This window comes from Oryctolagus cuniculus, chromosome 7 (genome assembly GCF_051225735.1).
Source record: "Oryctolagus cuniculus isolate XC-2025 breed Fujian yellow rabbit chromosome 7, ASM5122573v1, whole genome shotgun sequence".
Lineage (NCBI taxonomy): Eukaryota > Metazoa > Chordata > Mammalia > Lagomorpha > Leporidae > Oryctolagus > Oryctolagus cuniculus.
Window position 1 is genome coordinate 14558587 of NC_142873.1, and position 21579 is coordinate 14580165.

Sequence of the window (21579 nt, forward strand, 5' to 3'; positions counted from 1 at the left end):
GTCGTAGGAGGTACGTATCTTCAGATCCTCTAGAAAATGCCAAACTTATGAGATGCTTTTCTTTTTCTTTTTCTTTATTTATTTAAAGGCAGAGAGACACAGAGCTACAGACAAAGGGAGAGAGAGAGAGAGAGAGAGAGAGCAAGCTCCCATCGCTGATTCATTTCTCAAATGCATGCAGGGCAGGACCCAGGAACTCGATCCAGGTCTCCCACGTGGGTGGCAGGGACCCAACTATCTGAGCCGTCACTACCGCCTTCAGGACCTGCATTGGTGGTGAGCTGGAATCAGGAATGAGAAACGGTATTTTTTCAAACAATTTTTAAGAAAATAATTTGTTCTGAAATCGTCCTAATTTTTGGTATTAAAATGACCTTGTTTTAGTCCCATCATGGTGATAGGCACTCATGGTTGCCTTTTAAAAACTCTTACTTTACTCGACAAAGGAAAAGTGGTCACCTTACCTTGGTGCCCAAATGTGTTCTGGAATGTTCCTTGTTCTGGAATGTCCCCCACTGCCAAGGCTGTGGACTGCAGCTCTGAAGGTGTCTGTCGGAGGCCCCCTCTGGCTCCTCTGGCTCGCTCTTCCCAGCTCTTCCAGGACTGTGATGTTGTTTCTGCAAAGTGGTCACCATTCCTGCAGAGCCGGCCATCCCTCTGAGACTGTCTGCCTCGCAGGTGCCCCGCTGAGCTCAGCTCGGCCCCCACGTTCCTGGACATCCCTAGGAGAGGCTCTGCCATTCTGAGGACATCTGGGCCTACCTGGTTAGGTCTCAGGGACCACCAGGACAGGATTTCAACTCGCACTTCAGAGATGCCCCCTCGAGGGAGGGACCCCACTTGGGTGCTGCAGGCAGGGGACGATCCCTTCCAGGCTCTGATCTCACTGCCTTCTTCCTTAGCTTGTGGGTGGGACTCTCCGGGGAGCTCACTCCTCCCCCAAGAGTCCTCAGCAGTGGGTTGGGGGTGCAGCAAGCACTCACCACACCCCCGAGGCACAGGCTGGATGTTACCTCCAGGCTGTGGGCCCCCATGTCTAATGAGGACAAAGCTACTCCAGGGCCAGAACCTAACAGAGCCCCCACCCGGCCTTCCATCCTGCGGGAAGAAGTGGAGGCTGAGAAGGAATTGGACTTCGGCCTCCTGGTTACCCCAGACGAGAATGATAGTCCCAGAGGAGCTCCCTGCCTGTCCTGTGTGATTACAGGATCAAAGTTGTGCAGAGAAGAGAGGTGGGGAGGGGCTGCGTGCGGGTAGCTTTTGTGGCAGAGCTGGCCAGTGGTTCAGAAAGAGAAACAGCTGCACCTGTCTCGGGTGACGGGAAAACACGAGAGACGTTGACCCAGAACAGGGGCCTGGACTAAGCAAGCCCTACCTTGGGCAGGTGGGTGGCTGTCTGCAAGATTCTGTCACTTTCTTGCTTTGTTGAAAGGCTGGGCCTCTCCAGGGCATTTGTCCTCTTGCAAACTCAGTAACACTCAGCCCCCGATGTCTGGTCAGGACAAGCTACACCACGGCCCACCCATCAGAGCCCAAATGTGGACCCTGGAGGTCCCATGGCCTCCCCTGCCTATTCCCCCACCTGCCCCTTGCCTCTCTGCAGTGGGTGGTGGTGCCGGCTGGCCCGAGTCATCCTGTCTGACCTCAGGTCTCACAGAAGCGGTCACCGAGCCGGCAGTGACACACACACACTGTGTGCAGTGGGCTCCAGCGCACCCGGTTCCTACAACACTGTGGGGGAACGTGCAGGATTTTCAGATGAACATGAGGACTGCAACCTGTCGGTAAGTCAGGGCCTTCCAACGTGATGCAATGCTAGCACAACGGAAACACAATCAAAACACAATCAACCCTTTGAAAGGCTTGCAGGTTCCCAGGGTCAGCATAACTCAACCGTGGCCATGGCCTTGACCACAGAGACAAGGCTAAGCACAGCCTCGGTGCAGGTGTCTCAAAATAATCACATGAACTTGGCCTCCTCATTTTAACAATGAAGACCCAGAGGTTCATCTGCTGAGTAATTCATATTCAGAGTACACACTGAAGCAAGGCTCAGCATTCGGCCAGCACTAACCGGCATGGTCCTGGCAGCACAGAGCCCTGCTGGTCGGTGGAGATGGATCATGGGAGAAACTGGTGACAGCACACTCACTCTGCCCCCCGACTGTAGGAGTGCTCCCCAATGAATGCTCTTTCCTTCTCCCTCCCGAGACATCCTTTCCATGTTTATGACCCTGCCCCATATCCTCACCTTGTCCCTCCAATACAAGTTCAAAGTCATTGTCCTTGAAATGCCTGCGTATGCACGTGGTTCCCGTGCTACGCCTCTTGTTCTTTCCAGTCTTACTAAGCACTCGTAAGAATACTGTGGATGACAATTCAACTGGTGTTGGAAAGTGATTGAGAAGAGAGGGTATCAGACAGGGAACAAGTTACAAAGGAGCTGAACATGACGTGTTGAATCAACCCGAGGTTGTCGGCATCCGGAAGCAGCTACCATGTGTGGGGCTGGAGGGGTGAAGGCAGAAGGTCAGTTTTGAAAGGCCAGAGTCCAGTTGACTTCCTGATGGGAGCCGGGCATAGGGCAGGGGCTGCCGGGAGACTCCAGCCTTTGGGAAGGAAGCAGAGGGAACTCTGCCCGTCTCTGTGCGTGCAGGCTGGGAGGTCAAAGGTTGACGCCCAGTCTACATGGTGCTTTCACAGAACCAAATCACTAATGCAACAGGAAGCAAGCTTTAGCTTCCAGGTCATCTTCTGGGACACAGGGCCGTTTCCTAGCATAGGCTGTCCTGGCTTGAGGGGGCATGGTCCACCTGGCCCTTGAGACCATGGAGCCTGGGACTATTTCCCACTGTCAAGGCCAACCTTGGGGCGGGGGGGGTGGGATCTGAGCACCTCCTGGTCGGGAGCAGCAGCCTCAGGGACTGGGACTTGGGCTTCTTTGGGTGCAAGGCTGATTCCTCTTCCCTGCATGAACAAACTCCAAATGAGAAAACAGGTGGTCAGCCGTCCTCTGCCAAGTAGAACCACTTGATGACGCCTGATCATTTCCCAAAGGAATACTGACCGAAGTCTCTCCCTGGCACCCTAGCAGGAGGCAGGCACATCGGCTAACACGCAAGCCACCATGGCTTATGAGCAAGCTCCTCTGACCCCAGTCCAACAAGGAAGCCAGTGTTTGAGGACTGTCCCCTGGTGCTTCCTCAGCCAGAGATGATGGACATCTCAGGGGCAGATCAGGGAGCCAGGCCTGGGGGAGGGATGGCCTAAGGTGTCAGTCACACCAAACTCTTTGTCATGTGTCCCCTGTCCACGCCTCTCTTGCCAGCATTCTGACCTGCTGAGCCCTGGCGTGGCCACAGTCTTAAGCAAGGCAGAGACCTGGATGGACCAGGAACCCTCCTTCTGTTACTCAGAGCCAAGTCTCCGATCTAAAACATAGATGCTGATTCTCAGCTTCCTTGTTTACTCCATATCAGGATGCCTCAGTGTTAGGAAGCGATGCGTGCTGGGAGAGGTGAACATTGATTCCTCATGGAGAAAGTGGACACGCACTGTCCTTGTTGAATTGACTCTGAGCTAGTTTACCTGTCATCTGCCAGGTTTGATTTGGGGACCTGGAGGTGGACTCCAGGCATGCAGCTGGCCAGAGAGCAGGGCCAAAGGCGTGGGGGTGGTGGCCAGGGTGCTGTCCATCCCTGCCTGCTGGCTCTCCTGTCAGGCTGCACTTGGTCTGTCCACTGGAATGCTTGGCTTCCTCTTGGCCACTCAGCTTGCCTGGGTTCTCCTGATGCCCACAGTAGCTGTCTTGTTTTCTCCTCCTGCTTTCTTGGCCTCCTCGACCATGACAGGTCACAGGTCAGCTCTGGCAGACAGACTGTGTAGGCTCCAGGGTTTCAGGCTGCCTGCCCAGTGTCCCCTTGTTGCCTGAGGCCAAAACTCTCCTGCAACTGGGCAATCATGATACCTCCACCTTACCAAAAATTCTCCCCAAATCTCGATGAATCTTCATGTTTTCCTGAACCACATTGCTGTTGTTGGAATTGCATGAAATTCCTAATTGGCCAAATTCAGGACAAGTGTTTGGCACAGTATCTTAAGTCACCACTTGGGATGCCCACATCCTACATCGGAGTGCCTGGTTCGAGTCCTGGTTCCTCCACTTCCAATCCAGTTTCCTGCTAACGTGCTTTCTGGCGGGGGAGGCGGGGGAGGAGGAGCGGCAGGTGATGGCTCAAGAACTTGAGGCCCTGTCATCCATGGGAGAGACCTGGATTGAGTTCCAGGCTCCTGACTTTGACCTGGTCCAGCCCTGGCTGCTGCAGGCATTTGAGGAGTAATCCAGCAGGTGGAAGATCTCTCTCTCTGTGTGTCTTCCTGCCTTTCAAGAAAAGAAAAACTGCCCAAACTGGAGGGTCCTAACCAGGGTGAGTAATTTGTGGGTACCAGTTAAGTGCAAATTCTGGGAGAGCAGAGGAAGAGTCCAGGGCCAGGCCTTCATCCCAGCCACTTCCTATGTGCAGGTGCCTCTGCTTAACCAACGGATCCAGAGAGGAGGCAGGTCTTTCGTGCAGCAACAATGAGAGAGGGGAAGGAGGCTGGAAAAAGAAATGGATTCATCAGCAAAGAGACCTTCAGCTTTGCCCATTTCCCCAAGGAGGCGAAGGATGAAAGTGTTTAGCTGCAAGAAAAACCGTCTGATTAAGCTGGGGTTTAAAATGAAGTGAGCATTTCACAGGATCTCTCACATAAAGTGCCTTTAAAGTAAGTCCTGATACCTATTTTCAGATAATGAAAGGAGGAAGAGACAGTGGCCCCGGGGAAGGGTCACATCTGGGAGGTGCTCAGTGGCCACTCTGTACCTGGCTGTGTCCTGGGGACCAAGTCAGGGACAAGTGGGAGAAGGCCCTCGGTGGACAGTGGCTCCTGTGCCAGCAGATCTGCGTTACGGGGCATGGAACCATGCAGGGGAGAAGTGAACCGCATAGCCAGGTGGATGAGGGACTGGAGGTGGGGACAGATGTCCACCTGCAGTTGTCCTGCTCCCTGGAGGGCTGGGTGAGGGGTGGCCATGGCCTTGGGAAGCTGGTATAATCCTGCAGAGAGACCAGGAGGCAGAGGAGTTGGCCTCAGTAAGGGCACATTCTACCACTGGCCAAGTTAAGATAAATTCCAAGAGGCACCCTGCGGGTAACCAGAAACCACAAAGACAAAGCATAGTCGCAGGGCCCGAGTTGCCCACTGCAGGCACAGGGACTGCAGGGTGCACAGCTCAGCCTCCCTCTCCCTCGGCTGTCCACTCAGCCCCACCAGCCCCACCAGCTCCACAGGCTCAGCAGGGAGAGAGGAGGTCCTGCCGCTCCCAGCGCTGTCCTGTTTTCGACTCTCGTCGAACCCAGGCGACTGAACTTGGCTGCATGGACGAGACTTGTGACCTGAAGTACAAGACGCTGGCCAGCCCTCTGGGGGCAATAGAGCTGTCCGGGTGTGAGCGAGGTCTGCACAGGATAAGGCTCCCAGGCAAGAAGACCCCAGAAGCTGAACACCCTGGGAAACAGTGATCACAACCAGACTATCGGGCCAGTACCGGGAAGTCTCCAGCGGGTACCCGTGGTGTGCGTCAGAACACCGCAAGGGGCAGAATCTCCCCACCCGAGTCCCACAGGAGTCCCTGGCTCCCTGCAGCACGCAGAGGCAGGTGGGCCCTGCCTGTGGACAGGAGCCAGCATCAGGACAAGAGGACACCCTTTACCCCTTGATGTGTCACCCGAGTTCTTTGCAGTAGGAGAGAGAGGCTGGGACCACCGACGGAAAATGAGGATAGCGGGCCCCAGGGGCTGGAGCCTGCTGCCCACTCTCCCTGCCAGGTGGCCCGGAGTGGGGGTGCTGTGGGACCCCTCCCTCCATGACCCATGACCCATGACGCGTGGCCAGTGAGCAGCTGACATTCGCACAACACAGAGGCTGGTGTTGCTGCCACTGTGTTGAGGGTGGTCCCAGGCGGCTGGGTAGTCCAGGAAGATGGCACACTGCATCCCCAGGCCTTGCGGTCCCTGTGTCCCAGAGGTCAGAGGCTGTGCCCGGCCCCTGAGGAGCTGGCAGCTGTGGCGTGGCTGTTCTTTCTGAGGTCCTTCAGTGAACGCAGGCTGGCTGGGTGAAGGCTCTGCCCCTCCTTAGGGCACAGTGAGGTCAGGCAAGGGTGAAGCGCAGTGGCTGCCGTCAGCGCCAGGGGAGCTCTGGTGCTGGGTTCCCAGCCACGTGTGTCTGGGAGCCGGTGGCTGCGCATGTGGATGCTCTGTGGGATGCGCCCAGGGCTTCTGTTTCCCTGGAGGACTCTGTGCGTGTCGCCTGCTCAGTACGGGGACGTGTGGCACTGGACGTGTAGGACTCTGGGGCCCTGGGGGTGGGCGGGGACACCCCTGCAGGGTGGGATTGAGACAGCCCTCGCCCTGCAGGTGAGCCCCCCCCCCCCAGCAATGGGGTGGGGAGGGGGTTCGAGCCGGACCCAGGCTCTCTGGAGGTTCCAACTCTTCCAGGTCCTCAATAGCCCAGAAGGAGTTTGGATCCTGACCTGGGGTGACTCTAACCACTGCTAAGTGGTTAAGCGAGCTGTGGAGACGCCTTGTGAAGACGCGCCCCACCTGAGCTGTGCTGCTCGTGGGGGCGTGCGCCCTGAGATGCTTGTGCGAGGGTGTGTGCCAGCGTGCAAGGGAGCAGGGAGGGAGGGAGAGGAGGGGAAGCATGCAGAACACCTGCCAGGTGGAGTGAAGTCAGGGGAAAATGCACAGTTCCCTCCTGTAGATCGCACGCAGCTCCAGGTGACAAGGCCAAGGGACTATTGTTCTTTCAACATAGCTTTTGTAGCATCATCGGAAAGCAAGTTGGCCGAAGTGTGGGCAGAGCTGAGGAAGGGTGGGAGAGAGTCCTGGGCACTCTCTGATTGGTGGGGAAGGGGTCCTTTTCCTGGGCACAGGCAACTCGGATCCCCATCTTCCCAGCATCCCCAAGCGCCCCCCACCCTGTGAAGTCTCCCATTGTGACCAGCAGGGCCCACTGTGCAGAAGCAGCCCAGCATCTCTTGTGTCTGTGCCCAGGGCTCTCCCAGCCAGCTGGGAACCAGCTGGCGAGTTCAGGTTAGCGGGCAGCCCTGGCTTCCAGGTCCGCCGCGTCTTGGCTGTGAGCAGAGAGATTTCCCTTGAGAACACATGGTTGGAATCCACTAGGGCAGCCCCAGGAGGGGGTGAACAATGCGCCTGGTCCCACAGGGCTTGCAGCTCAAGTTCCCCAGGAGCGCGGCTGGGGCCAGACGTGGAGGACTTTGTGGGACACAGGTGTTCTGTCCCCTGGCAGCCTCTCGCCCCCAAACCCCCCTGCCCTGAAGCACCCCCTGCCTCAGCCGTCCTGGGGCCACAGACTGAGACCCATGGTGGATCTGAAGAAACCCCTGCCCTCCATCTGCTCCTGACATCTGCACAGCTCTCATCACAGCGGGAGGGGAGCGCCCAGCTGAGGAAGACTCTGAAAACCTAAGGAACCTGGATCTCCCCTCCCCCACCCCATCCCCACTTCCTGGACAAGATGCGTCATCAAGCAAATGGAACTCTCCACAATCTGCCCAAGTGTTAACGCGCTGCACTTGTGGCAATAAAACACTTGAACCTGGCCCAGGTCTGTTTTCCTTGAACTTCAAACTCTTCCGGATTCCTTCTCTCACTGAGTGAGACACTGGGACAGGGACCATCCCGTGTGAGGAGGCGGGGCCTGATGTTAGGACACGCCCCCTCTTCCCTCCCCTGGTGCAGCTGATGCTTTGTAAGGAGACTGAAGTGGCAGACACTGAGTCGTGACTGCAGTATCAGTAACAGTGTCTTTATTAGAGAGTCACAGCGTTTCCCCGGGACAGTGAGGCAGCATCCTGGCAGGTTCCTCCTCCTTTGTCCCTTCCTCTCTCTTCTGCAAGGTTAGGGGTGAAGCACCCCACCTCTGACTCTTGAGACTGAGCCGGGCCGAGGAGAGGCCATGAGTTTTCATTTTAGATGCTGGTGCTCAGCCAGGGGTTGCAGGCCTGTGGGGCGTGGTGGACAGAAACAGCTAAGTGGATTAAGCTGTTCTCCTGGAGAGGCAGGAGAAAGCTGAGCCGTCCCTCTGTGTCCCCTAGACGCTGGGGGGGGGGGGCGGCGGATGGACGCTCATGTGATGGGCCTGCCCTTCAGACTGTCTCAGAAATGTCACCCTTAGCCTGCCGTGGCTGTGGCCACCATGCTCCCAGCTTCTCCTTTCCTGTGAACTTTCTCACGGGGAGCACAACTGGCATTTTTTAAAAAAGATTTATTTATTCATTTGAAAGGCAGATATGGGGGAGGGGTTCCATCTACTGGTTCACTCCCCAGTTGGCCACAATGGCCAGAGCTGCTTCTATCTGAATCCAGGAGCCAAGAGCTGCTTCCGGGTCTCCTACATGGGTGCAGGGGCCCAAGGACTTGGGACATCTTCCACTGCTTTCCCAGGCCATAGCAGAAAGCTGGATCAGAAGTGGAGCAGCAGGGACTCAAATCGGTTCCCATATGGGATGCCGGCACTGCAGGTAGTGGCTTTACCCACTATGCCACAGTGCCAGCCCCATTATTAGCTCATTTAACAATAACAACATGTGGCTGGCATTGTGGCACAGCGGGTTAAGCCACCACCTGCAATGCTGGCATCCTTGTATAGGCACTGGTTCCAGTCCTGCCTGCCCCACTTTTGCTCCTGCTTACTGCTAGTGCACCTGGGAAAGCAGCAGAAGACGGCCCAAGGACTTGGCCCCTGCGTCCACATAGGAGACCCGGATGGAGTCCAGGCTCTTGGCTTCGGCCTGGCCCAGACCCAGCCTTTGTGGCCATTTGGGGAGTAAACCAGCGAATGGAAGGCCTCTCTTTCTCTCTGTGTCTCTTCCTTTATCTCTGTAACTCTGCCTTTCAAGTAAATAAAATAAATATTTTAAAAAAGAAGTGTAGCACATGCAATTATCTACAGTGGATAATGCTTGATCCCGACAGTAAATGGCTATGTAACTTTACATCGTTAACCTCGCTATACTTTTTATCTCAGAGTGACTGTAAATATACACACGCCATGTGTGTGCTTATACAAACACACACGTACAGAGAGGGACGGAGAGGGGCTACAAGGGACCGCTCACATTTACAGGGGAGGTGAAGTCCAAAGATCTGCAGTCAGCAAACTGGAGACCCAGGAGAGCTGAGGGTGGGAGTTCCGCTCTGAAGGAAGGAGAGGGCCAATGTCCAGGCTGTAGACAAACAGGCAGAGCGGGACAACTCTCCTTTCTCGTGCCTCTCAGTCCACCCAGACCCCCAGCTGATTGGATGACTCCCACCCACGTTGGGAGGGGCTGTGGCTTACTTTAGTGGGAGGGGCGTGCCTTTCTTCAGGCCACAGATTCCAATGCTGGTCTCTTGCAGAAACGTCCTCAGGTCCCAGGCAGGTGCACACCCCAGAATGAACTACTGCGGCTGGTGACGGTTGTCTGGGTTGCTCCCTTCCTAGAACAGGGCAGAGCGCACGCAGCATCCAACCCAGTTTTATTGTTTGCATAGAGAGCTAAGGGGAGATACAGCCCTGGGAAGGCAGGAGGCCCCAGCTCCCGGCCTCACTTGGGAGTTGACTGGCTGTGCCCTTGCTGTAGGGGAAGCTTTGGGCCGGTCACCCTCACAGCTCTTGAAGCACAGTCGTTGACCCCTGAACAGCTCTGTAGAGCATGGCTGGGGTGAACGTTGGTGCTGGTCCCTTCTGCAGCTGCTGGCCAGGGCATTGGATCAGAGAGAACTCAGGTTCCAGGCGGGGAGGCCTCGCAGGGGTCTCCAGCAGGCCCTACCATAGGGCCCACAGTCCTCTGACAGGGTCTGGCCTCCTGAGTCCCAGTTTGAAGGCCCTGTCAATGTTTGCATGGTGTCCTGCAGAAATCTGCTTCCAAGCAGGCACTGTTGAATTCAGTGCAAACACTGTTCTTTATCCAAATGGAAAACGATGTTTTCTCTTCCCGACTTGCCACCCGCAAAACTTGGGTGATTCACCTACCTGATCCTTCTAGATATTCAAGGATGGAGGCATCAGATGCCAGCGGTGAAGGGACCTCTGCAGCCACCCAGGACGCCGAGGCACAAGGGGGAGAAACGGAACTACGGCCCCATCCTACACCAGGGCGTCTAGGAACCGTTCCCCCCAGCCAAACCCCATTCTCCTCCCCAGGCTGATAGAGCAAAAGCAGGAAGTGAGAAATAAACTCGAAGCAGATATCAGTGCCCTGACATAGACATCAAACTTTATCGACTGAAGAGGTAAATATTGACAGAACTTAAATACCAAATCAATAGTTACCCCGAGGGACAGCACGGCCTGAGTTGGAAGTTGAGATCTGCGTGTTCCAGCGCATCGCCGGTCCCCCAATGTCTTTATTAGGTGTGTCTGGCCCTTTCCACAGTGAACTAAAACTGGAAGATGTGCTCATAGATTTCTACAGGGCGCCAACACTGTGGGCTGGAAAGAGGTTCTTGATCACCAAGGGAGCTCATTCGCGTTAACCGAGGACCCATCCCCGAAAGCTGGGTAAGGATCCCAGAATAAGCCAGCAGTCCATTTGCTCACAGTGTTGGCTGAGAGGTCATCCCAACGGAAACTTCCAGCCGAAAGGCCACCAGGTCCCCGTTTGCTGGGCTTCGCCTTGTCCATAGCAACACGGCGCGTGCGCTGCACCTTGCGGCAGGCAGGGCACCACCCAGCCCCGCATGAGGAGGAGGCCAGAGACCACGGCCCCAGCACTGCACACTTCGTCGCCAGCCTTTGCAGGCACCGAGGCAGGGTTGATTGTTTGCTTAGGAGGACTTGTAGTGGGTGAGAGCCTTAAGAAAAGACGACCATAGAAAAGAACCCAGAAGGGAAGCCTGGGCGATTCTGCCCACCAATTTCCCCCTCTGTGATTGGGAAAGACATGGACACCCTTCAAGGTTGAAGGGGCGGGCCCTGTGCATGGCCTCCAGTGGCCCTGGGGACGTGTCTGTGCACGCTGCCTCATTCCAACTTCCCACTGGTGGGGGAGACCCTGAGGCTGTTGAAGCTGCCCTGCTGAAGGTCACGGTCGCTCTGCTTTCCTGCTTCTCAGTTAGTAGGTTTGTCACCAGAGTGGTGATTCCCAGCCTGGTGATTTTCACACCTGGAGGTGTGAAACAGATGCTGGGGCGCCCCCACACCAGTCAATTCTACCTGAACATCAGCCAGGGAATTCCAGGCCTCGGCTTCTTTTGAAAGCTCCTGGTTTCTCCGTGCTAATTAGCGTTCCGTGTAAAGTGTTCTGGTGAGGATCCTGACACTCACAGGGTCTGGGTCTAAGGGCCTGTGAGGACTGAGTTGTCTGCACACCTGGGACTTGGTTACCCTCAGGTGCTTGGGAAGCGGGCTGTCCCCAAGGAGGGGTTACCTGTGCCGCAGGTGATGCCAAGCTCGGAACACGCAGTTAAAGCGGCCAGCGGGGCAGCTGCGTGAAGGCTGGGGCGCTGCTCAGGATCCCTCAGCACTGAGGCCCCGGGCCTCCTCCTGTGGGAGTGTGGCTGCTGCCTGCTCACCACAGGGCCCTTCTCTGGGATCGCCATGAGACGGAGGGAGCTGCCCTCTGTGTCCAGCCACTGATGGATGGGAGGTAGAGGCTTGGTTCCCTGTCCTCCGAGGGGCCGTCCCCGCTTCTGAGCTCCCGGTATGAACAGAGGCCTGGTGGAGGCTGCTCAGCTGCTCCTTCCACCTGTCCCAGTTCCCTGCCGCCCCACGGGTGGGGTTCCCCAGAGTGCTTCCCGGGAAACTCCCTTACATTTCAGCCCCACTGGCCGGTCCCTGGGAGCCTGACCCAGGACAGTGACCTTGGGAGGAGAAGGAGCTGCAGAGGGTATCTGTGGTGACGTGGAGGGACAGGGGGGACACTGGGCACACCTCTGCCAGCATGCGTTCAGAGAACAGGGACCATGCTTGTCCGGCTCACTGATGCACCCAACATCCGTCTGAGTACCCTGCCTGTGTAAGGGCTCTCAGTCAGTGTTTCGGGGTTGGTGGCCTTTAGTGTTGTTGCTACTGTTGTTTTGGCTGAGTAAGTGAAGGATTCGTGAATTGGCTCGGGTTCTGATTAGACACAAAGAGCAAGTGTTGAATGGACATTTGGCGCAATGGTCAATCCAGCTTCCTGTAATGCAAACCCTGGGGGGCAGCAGGTGGTGGCTCAAGTACTTGGGTCCTGCCTCTCATGTGGGAGACCCGGATCGTGGTTTCAGCCTGACCCAGTTCTAGCCATTGTGGGCATTTGGGGAGCAAACCAGCAGGTGGAAGATTTCTGTCTGTCTGTCTCTATGTCTCTGTTTTTCAAATAAAATGAAAATAATTTGTTTAAAAGGATGAATGTCGATGGGGAGGAAGGTTGTCACTTTTTCTAAGAGGAATTGTCGGTGGTGTGAAGAGAAGCTACACTGACAAGTCCTGGGACCCAGACAATGTTCTCAGGGGATGCTCTCACTCACAGGATGAGCTGCTTGGGAGGTGACCAAAAGACACAGAAAGCATGGGTCAAGAGGTGGGGAAATGTCACAGGCTAATTTTCTGGGAGATTGTACCCATTGATCAGAGTTCTTCCCAGGGCTCAGCAAATTGGACCTTGTGTTCTCAGGCTCCTGTATCCCCAGTTCTGAAGAAGGGAGATGTGGGTCCACCCCTCTGGGATCAGGAGTTGTGTGTGTGTGTGTGTGCGTGCGTGTGTGTTTTGTGCATGTGCAGACATTCTAGCACAAGGAAGAAGGCACACATCAAGGACACAGCAGCCCGAGGGCGTGCGCATCAGACATCCATCCACTCAGCACTCGTAGACTAAGTAGTACTGGTGTGTATCAGGTGGGGTCTTAGGTGCTGGTTTATAAAAGTGAATGCAGCTGGTCGCAGCCCAGGCAGGAGCAGGAGAGTGCTGATCGTGGTCCAAGTAGTGCTACAAGGATGGTGCCAGTTGAGGGGGGTGGATGACTGCTCAGTGTCTCCCAGCTGGGCCCAAGTTGCCCGGATCCTACTGGGCTCCAAGAACTCCTGGGACGTGTGGTGGGATACTCAGAGGGTCCTACTGTGCAGTGCAGAGACAAACAGGACATGTGACTTCCTCTATTCTGCTGGTGAGGTGGCTAAGGGCACTGGCTCTCAAATCCTGCAAGTGTGGGTTCAAGTTCTGCTCCCTCATGAACCAGTAGTTGGAGCTTGGGCAAGCCCGGTCTTTTCTCATCCCGTTTTCTCACGTGTACAATGGGCGGTCCTGAAGCTGAGCTGCAATGCACAGCCCCTGTCCTAAAGCAGCTCTTTGTATCACCGGAGTCAGCGTTGATGCTTACCATTGATGATGAATAAAACACCGTCCTCGGCTTCCATTTCCCTGTCTGCAGAGTGTTGAGTTGATACCGGATGATCTCAAGATCTCTTCTGTTCTCCTGCACCATAAGGATGGCTGATTGGACCAGTTTCCAGTTGCCATGGTGATGAGGTTGCTATGAGGACACTGTAATTCAAGCCGGCTTGGACCACAATTCTGGCAGTAGGCCTGGCTGGGCCTGGAGTGGTGCTGTACCCTCCCTCACATGCATGCCTGCCTGTGGTGTGTCTGGCACCCTGGCAACCAGAGTGGGGGACCCCTTTGAGGGAGAAGCACGAGAAGGTGGTTTGGGAGGTTACACTCCTCTCCCAACATCTACCTGAGCCTGTCTGCTCATCTGAGAGGGAGTTCTGCAGCTTCCTGCCTTCAGAAGTCGTTAGAGAGTAGCAAGGGCATGACGACCACGAGGCTGGGTCAGAAAGTGTGTCCCGGGAGCGTGGCTTTTATTGTCACTCCAAATCTCCTGATGCCTGACCATTGCCTCAAACTCCTGCCTTCTCCCTGAGAGACAACCCAGCTGGGCCAGGCATTTAACTTTTACTTCATTCCCCCCCCCCACTCCTTCTCTTCTTTTTTAAAAAGATTTATTTAAAAGACAGTTACAGAGAGAAAGGAAGAGGCAGAGAGAGACAGACAGACAAACACATGCACACAAATACACACACACACACACGCAGATCCTCTATCCACTGGTTCACTCCCAAAATGGCAGCCAACAGAAAGGGCTGGGTCAGACTGAAGCCAGGAGCCAGGAGTTTCCTCCAGGTCTCCCACATAGGTGCAGGGGCCCAAGGACTTTAGCCATCTTCCACTGCTTTCCCAGGTGCATTAGCAGGGAGCAAGATGGGAAGTAGAGCATCTCAGACTCCAACTGGCACTCATATGGGATGCCAGCCCTGCAGGTGGCAGCTGAACCTGCTACATCACAGCCTTGGCCCCACTCCATTCTTTTTTTTTTTTGACAGGCAGAGTGGACAGTGTGAGAGAGAAACAGAGAGAAAGGTCTTCCTTTTGCCGTTGGTTCACCCTCCAATGGCCGCCGTGGCCGGAGCACTGCGGCCGGCGCATTGCGCTGATCTGAAGGCAGGAGCCAGGTGCTTTTCCTGGTCTCCCATGGGGTGCAGGGCCCAAGCACTTGGGCCATCCTCCACTGCACTCCCTGGCCACAGCAGAGAGCTAGCCTGGAAGAGGGGCAACCGGGACAGAATCTGGCTTCCCAACGGGGACTAGAACCCAGTGTGCCGGCGCCGCTAGGTGGAGGATTAGCCTAGTGAGCCGCGGTGCTGGCCCCCCCATTCCATTCTTAAAGAAACAAAAAGTTCAGGAGGAAGCACCTGGCTCCTGGCCTCGGATCGGCGCAGCGCCGGCCGTAACAGCCATTTGGGGGGTGAACCAATGGAAGGAAGACCTTTCTCTTTGGCTCTCTCTCACTGTCTAACTCTGCCTGTCAAAAAAAAAAAAAAAAAAAAAAAAAGAACGAAACAAAAAAACACAAAAAGTTACATAATAAACAAGGGCCACTGTAAAAGCTTCCACCTGTACAGACAAGTGCAGGGCAAATAAAAGTCCTTCTCCTCTAGCTGCCATCCGCTCTTCTCTCCTGAAAGCGCCACCATAAGCTGTGTGGCTTTTTCTCCTACCTGTCGTTTTGCAGAGACACCATGGATCATTAAACTGAAGCAAAATGCAGCGCCACCTTTTTGATTTTGCATTGATGGGCTCCTCTAACACAGACTGGTTGGTAGCTCGGCTTTTTCATGCAAGAGAAGGACTTGGAGATCTTTGCAAATCAGTTCACTGGATGGACTTACACACCAAGAAAGATCCTGTAAATATTTATTTGGAAGCCAGAGTTATGGAGAGAGAGAGAGAGAGAGAGAGAGAGAGAGAGATATCTTCCACCCACTGGTTCATTCCCCAGATGACCACAAGAGCCACTGCTTGCCAGATCAAGCCAGGAGTCAAGAGCTTCTTCGGGGTCTCCCATGTGGGTGGCAGGGGCCCAAACACTTGGGCCGTCTTCCACTGCCTTTCTCAGGCCATAGCAGGAAGCTGGATTAGAAGTGAAGCAGCTGGGACACAAATTGGAACCTATGTGGGATGTTGGCTGTCACAGGTTTACCCTCTATGCCACAACTCCAGCCCCCTCCCCCATAAATTTGTTATGCCAATGATTTTGAAATTTAAAAATATATATATTTAGGGGTTGGCACTGTGTGGCTCAGCAGGTAAAGTTGCCGCCTGCAGTGCTGGCATCCCATATGGGTGCCGGTTCGAGTCCCGGCTGCTTCTCTACCAATTCAGCTCTCTGCTGTGGCCTTGGAAAGCAAAAGAAGATGGCCCAAGTGCTTGGGCCCCTGCACTGCATGGGAGACTGGGAAGAGGCTCCTGGTTCCTGGCCATGGATCCCATGTCTGGCCAATGTGGCCATCTGGGGAGTGAACCAGCAGATGGAAGGCCTTTTCTCTGTCTCTCCCTCTCACTGTCTCTCTCTCAAATAAATAAATGAACAACATTTTTAAAAAAGTCACAGAAAGGGGCCGGCGCCGCAGCTCACTAGACTAATCCTCCACCTAGCGGCGCCGGCACACCGGGTTCTAGTCCCGGTTGGGGCGCCGGATTCTGTCCTGGTTGCCCCTCTTCCAGGCCAGCTCTCTGCTGTGGCCAGGGAGTGCAGTGGAGGATGGCCCAGGTGCTTGGGCCCTGCACCCCATGGGAGACCAGGAAAAGCACCTGGCTCCTGGCTCCTGCCATCGGATCAGCGTGGTGCGCCGGCCACAGCGCGCCGGCCGCGGCGGCCATTGGAGGGTGAACCAACGGCAAAGGAAGACCTTTCTCTCTGTCTCTCTCTCTCACTGTCCACTCTGCCTGTCCAAAAAAAAAAAAAAGTCACAGAAAGTGTATATTATGAAAAAACTATGCTTGGCTTTCAAATAAAGATTTATCTATTTGAAAGTCAAAGAGAGGAGCTGGTGCTGTGACATAGTGGGTAAGCCACTGCTGGCAGTGCAGGCATCCCGTATGTGTGCTAGTTCGAGTCCTGGATGCTCCACTTCAATTCAGCTCTCTGCTATGGCCTGGGAAGGCAATAGAAGATGGCCTAAGTCCTTGGGCCCCTGCACCCATATGGGAGACCCAGAAGAAGCTCCTGGCTCCTGGCTTCCGATCAGCCCAGCTCTGGCTGTTGTGGCCAATTGGGAAGTGAACCAGTGGATGGAAGACCTCTCTCTCTCTCTCTTTCTCTCTCCCTGCCTCTCCTCTCTCTGTGTAATTTTGACTTCCAAATAAATAATAAAATAAATTTAAAAAAAAGTCAGAGAGAGTTATCTTCCATCTGCTGGTTCATTCCCCAGATGGCCACAATAGCCAGAACTGGGCCAAGCCAAAACCAGGAGCCAGAAGCTTCATCTGGGTTTCCCAAGTGGGTGGCAGGGGCTTAAACGCTTGAGCCATCTTCCGTTGCTTTCCCCAGACCATTGTCAGGGAGCTGGATCAGAAGTGGAACAGCCGGGAAAGAGGTGGCTGCTTTACCCACTATACCGCACTACCAGCCAGTTAAATTTTTTTATGCTTAAATAAACTTATCGTCTTTTTTAAAGAAAGGATTCATTTACTTTTTTGAAAGTCAGGATTACAGGGAGAGAGAGACAGAGGAATCTTCTATCTGCTGGGTTATTCCCCAAATGGCCACAAAGGTCAGGGCTGGACCATGCTGAGGCAAGGAGCCAGGAGCTTCATCCGGGTCTTGTATGTGGGTACAGGAATCCAAGACTTGGGACATCTTCCACTCCTTTCCCAGCAGCATTAGCAGGGAGCTAGAACAGAAGTGGAGCAGATAGGACTCGAACCGGAGTCCATATGGGCTGGCAACACTGCAGACAGCGGCTTAACCTGCCATGCCACAGCACTGGCCCAGGTAGACTTATCTTTTAATTCCACTTTTCATGAACTTTTTGAAGTATATGGTTGCACTTAGGGTCTAGCCAGATTGTCCAGGATGAGCAATTCTCCACAAGGTCTTTAAATTAATCACATCTCTTGCCATAGAAGGTAGCACACTCCAGCCCCATTGTCACTACTTCCTTTGAGTTCTGAGCTATGACCCTCTGCACCACAGGAAGCTGTCCACCCATTTCCTGAAAGCTGTGTTACAATGTTTAATCTGTGGCCCCGGCTGGAGCTTACCCTCCCGGCACCAGGGGCTGTCTCTCACACAGCTCGTTCTGTAAAGACTGCTGGGCACATGGAGACGATTGCTCAAGAAGCCTCGGTCAACGGGTCTCTGGTTCCTGATGTCGTTGCAAGAGAGACTTTCTCCTCCGCAGGCATTTCTGCCCACCAGCAAGAGGCGCCCCCTTCTTAGATTTGGGGAAAAGCTTCACTGCTTCTCTTTGCTGCTTCCTGTGACCTTGTAAGTGTAACTGGTCTCTCTCAGTCTTCATCCCTCCAGATAAGGGGGCGTCTTCCAGCTTTCTTCCGTCTGCATGTGTGTGCCCCCATCTCCCTGCTCACCCCTTCCATGTGCTGCTGGGCTTCTCATTTTCCCAGAGGTTACCTTCAGACATCTCAATCTTCTCTCCAGACTCCCTCACCTACTGAAGTAAGTCTTACAAGGCCAAGTGCATCCTTAGAATGTTAAAACCAAGCCTCTGGGGGCTGGCGCTGTGGCGTAGTGGGTAGAGGCGCCACCTGCATACGGCCATATGGACGCAGGTTCAAGGCCCAGCTGCTCCAATTCTGACCCAGCTCTCTGCTGTGGCCTGGGAAAGCAGTACAAGATGGCCCAAGTGCTTGGGCCCCTGCACCTGCATGGGAGACCCGGAAGAAGCTCCTGGCTCCTGGCTTTGGATTGGCACAGCTCTGGCTGTTGCGGCCATCTGGGGAGTGAACCAGTGGATGGAAGACCTTTCTCTCTGTCTCCTCTCTCTCTGCCTCTCCTTCTCTCTCTGTGTAAATCTGACTTTCAAATAAATAAATACATCTTTAAAATAAAATAGAAAACCAAGCCTCTCATACAAATATGGAATCAATGCATGTCATAGATTTATCAACCGTGGAACTACCAAAATAGTGGCGTTTGTTCAAACAGGGGGACTGGGGACAGATTTTGTTTCATCAGCAGAGGCAGGTGTGGTAAAGGCAGCCTGCTAAGTGAGGGGCAGACATGACCCACGCCCTGCAGGGAATAACACTGCAGGCTTTGGGGTTGTCTTCTGTTTCAGACAGAAAGCATTTGTGTCTCTGCTGACAAAGAGTCTGCAAACTGCGTTTAACTTCAGAAAGTCCGATTGATAGCCAGCGCCGCGGCTCACTAGGCTAATCCTCCGCCTAGCGGCGCCGGCACACCGGGTTCTAGTCCCGGTCGGGGTGCCGGATTCTGTCCGGGTTGCCCCTCTTCCAGGCCAGCTCTCTGCTGTGGCCAGGGAGTGCAGTGGAGGATGGCCCAGGTGCTTGGGCCCTGCACCCCATGGGAGACCAGGAAAAGCACCTGGCTCCTGGCTCCTGGCTCCTGCCATCGGATCAGCGCGGTGCGCCGGCCGCAGCGCGCCGGCCGCGGCGGCCATTGGAGGGTGAACCAACGGCAAAGGAAGACCTTTCTCTCTGTCTCTCTCTCTCACTGTCCACTCTGCCTGTCAAAAAAAAAAAAAAAAAAAAAAAGTCCGATTGATAGTCAATAGCAAGTCAAAGTAAGGGATTTTTGATAATTAAGCCAGCTATGGCCTGTGTGCAGGCCAGTTTAGGTTCCAGGATGAAACTGGGTGCTGGGGCGCGGATAGTCATTTGCCTTACTGCTGCCGAGTGTTGGGTTTTCCTTATGTAAATGTAGGACACGTGAGTCGAGCTTCCTGGGTGTGAACGCCAGGGCCCAGAGCCCAGCCAGCCCCGTTCCTGCCCTGCGCCATGGGTCTCCCCAAGGCTCCCTGAGATTCCTTGCACAGAAACCAGAGTGCTTTCTCCCAGGGGGAGAGGTCGGAGTCAGGAAAAAGAATCCTTGCATCGCATAGCCATGGGACAGTTCAGTGACAGCTGTCGGAATGCTGCAAGAGCAGGCTTGGATGTGCGGGGAATTTGGGGTTTAATGGGAAGCTCCCCAAAATGCCAAGGATGGGAGAGAGGCCGGAGGGAAGCACCTTTTCTGGAAGTTCCACAGGTGCTCCCTGAACAGCGACGTGAAGCCAGCCAGCGTCTCTCTGGCGTGACAGGTGTCGCTGCCTTCTCCCCTCAAACAGCCTCCAGCCTCACCTGCTCCTCTCTGGTCATTCCCAGAGCCCCGTGACGTCAGCTGGAGCACGAGGCTCTTCTCCTCGTCACTCCCCATGTGAGCCAAGAGCCCTCCAGCACTCACGACCTTTTGGGTAGGACAAAGGGAAGTAGCGTTCTTGGTCCCCATCCCTGATCTGTAGCACAGAGACAACCTCCCCAGCCCAATCCACATCTCAGGACTATTCAGAGGACGAAGAGATGCAGGAGAGGTCAGAATACTTTGAAAAACCATGTGCTGGGGCTGGTGCTGTGGTGCAGTGGATTAATGCCCTGGCCTGAAGCGCCAGCATCCCATGTGGGCGCCGGTTCTAGTCCCGGCTGCTCCACTTCTGATCCAGCTCTCTGTTGGGGCCTGGGAAAGCAGTAGAAGTTGGCCCAAGTCCTTGGGCCCCTGCACCCACGTGGGAGACCTGGAAGAAACTCCTGGCTCCTGGCTTCGGATTGGCACAGCTCCGGCCATTGTGGCCATCTGGGGAGTGAGCCGGCGGATGGAAGACCTCTCTCTCTCTCTCTCTGCCTCTCCTCTCTCTGTGTAACTCTGACTTTCAAATAAATAAATAAATAAATCTTTAAAAAAAGATTTATTTATTTGAAAATTGGAGTTACAGAGAGAGGGGGAAAGAGCTGGGGATGGGCCGGGGGCGGGGGGAGAGGATTTCCCATTTGTGGTTTCACTCCCCCGATGGCTGCAATGGCCAGGGCTGGGCCAGGCTGAAGCCAGGAGACAGGAGCTTCATCCGGGTCTCCCACATGGGTGCAGGGGCCCAAGCATTTGGGCCACCCTCCAAGGCTTTCCCAGGTGCATTAGTAGGGAGCTGGATTGGGAGTGGAGGAGCCGGTTCTCAAACCGGCACCCATATGTGAGACTGGCATTGCAGACAGTGACTTTACCAGCTATGCGACAATGCCGACCACGCGACAGCTTTCTGATCACGATTGTGCTGCTTTGTCTGGGGACTTTGAGTGTTCCTTTGGGGACAGGTATTTCCCTCGTGAGAGAAGGAAGTTCTCCTAAGGCTGCCTTGCATGCTTGGCCATTGTGAGTCATGTGTGAGATGCAGAGCCCCCGCCAGCTCCGGCGTTAGGACAGACTGAGCCAGGCTCGCGGGTGTCCCTTGAGGATCTCGGCCTCTTGTTTTCCTCTAACTCACCCCATCCCCAAGTGCCGTGGCCTCAGCCTCACCTCTCCATTCCTCCACATCAGTCCCCTTCTCTCCTTTCAGGCCTGGGTTTCTGCTGCCACCAGGTGTACAGATCACCTGGTTCCCAAGTTCTGCTCCAATTGCCCTGAGTGGCTTTCTTTTTTCTTTTTCTCTTTTTAAGATTTGTGGCACAGCAGGTTAACACCCTGGCCTGAAGCGCCAGCATTTCATAGGGGGTGGTGCCCCTGCACCCGTGTGGGAGACCCAGAAGAAGCTCCTGGCTCCTGGTTTGGATCAACTCAACTCTGGCCATTGCGGTCATTTAGGGAGTGAACCATCGGATGGAAGACCTCTCTCTCTCTCTCTCTCTCTCTCTACTTCTCCTCTCTCTCTGTAACTCTGACTTTCAAATAAAGAAATAAACCTTTTAAAAAAACTCGGTTAAAAAAATACATGTACTTTCCAAGAAATATTTTTAAGTTCATTAAGAAATAATTATACCCTGAGTGCAGATCCCGGTTCAATGGTCTTGTAATGCGCATCCCAGTGCCTCCAGCTTGCCTGAGCCTCCCTTCCCTCATCTGTCAAGGGGAAGCATCAGCAGGAGCTAATGTTTCTGCTTCTCGGCTTGTGGGGTGGATTAACTGACGTCTTCCTACGACGCTGGAGGTGAACTCTGTTCACGTCCTTCCTACAGGGGAAAAGTCTGGGCTCCAGGCACCGTCAGCAGAT

At 54.6% G+C, this 21579-nt stretch overlaps 2 long non-coding RNA genes across 17 annotated transcripts in view; both read left to right on the top strand.

Moving 5' to 3' along the window:
• The window catches only part of LOC149125296 (uncharacterized), a 108541-nt gene extending 87244 nt beyond the window's left edge, over positions 1-21297 (top strand). For 8 of the 16 annotated variants that reach the window (XR_016236948.1, XR_016236949.1, XR_016236951.1 and 5 more), the window contains 2 exons: positions 89-303; positions 21029-21297. This is a non-coding gene — a long non-coding RNA (uncharacterized LOC149125296). The remainder of the gene's footprint in view (positions 1-88; positions 304-21028) is intronic. The other 8 variants (XR_016236957.1, XR_016236950.1, XR_016236959.1 and 5 more) reach the window with 2 other exon arrangements.
• Positions 314-7662, top strand: LOC149125297 (uncharacterized). Its single transcript, XR_016236968.1, has 2 exons — positions 314-4427; positions 4524-7662. It is a non-coding gene; the product is annotated as an uncharacterized LOC149125297 (long non-coding RNA).
• Positions 21298-21579: the final 282 nt, after the last annotated feature.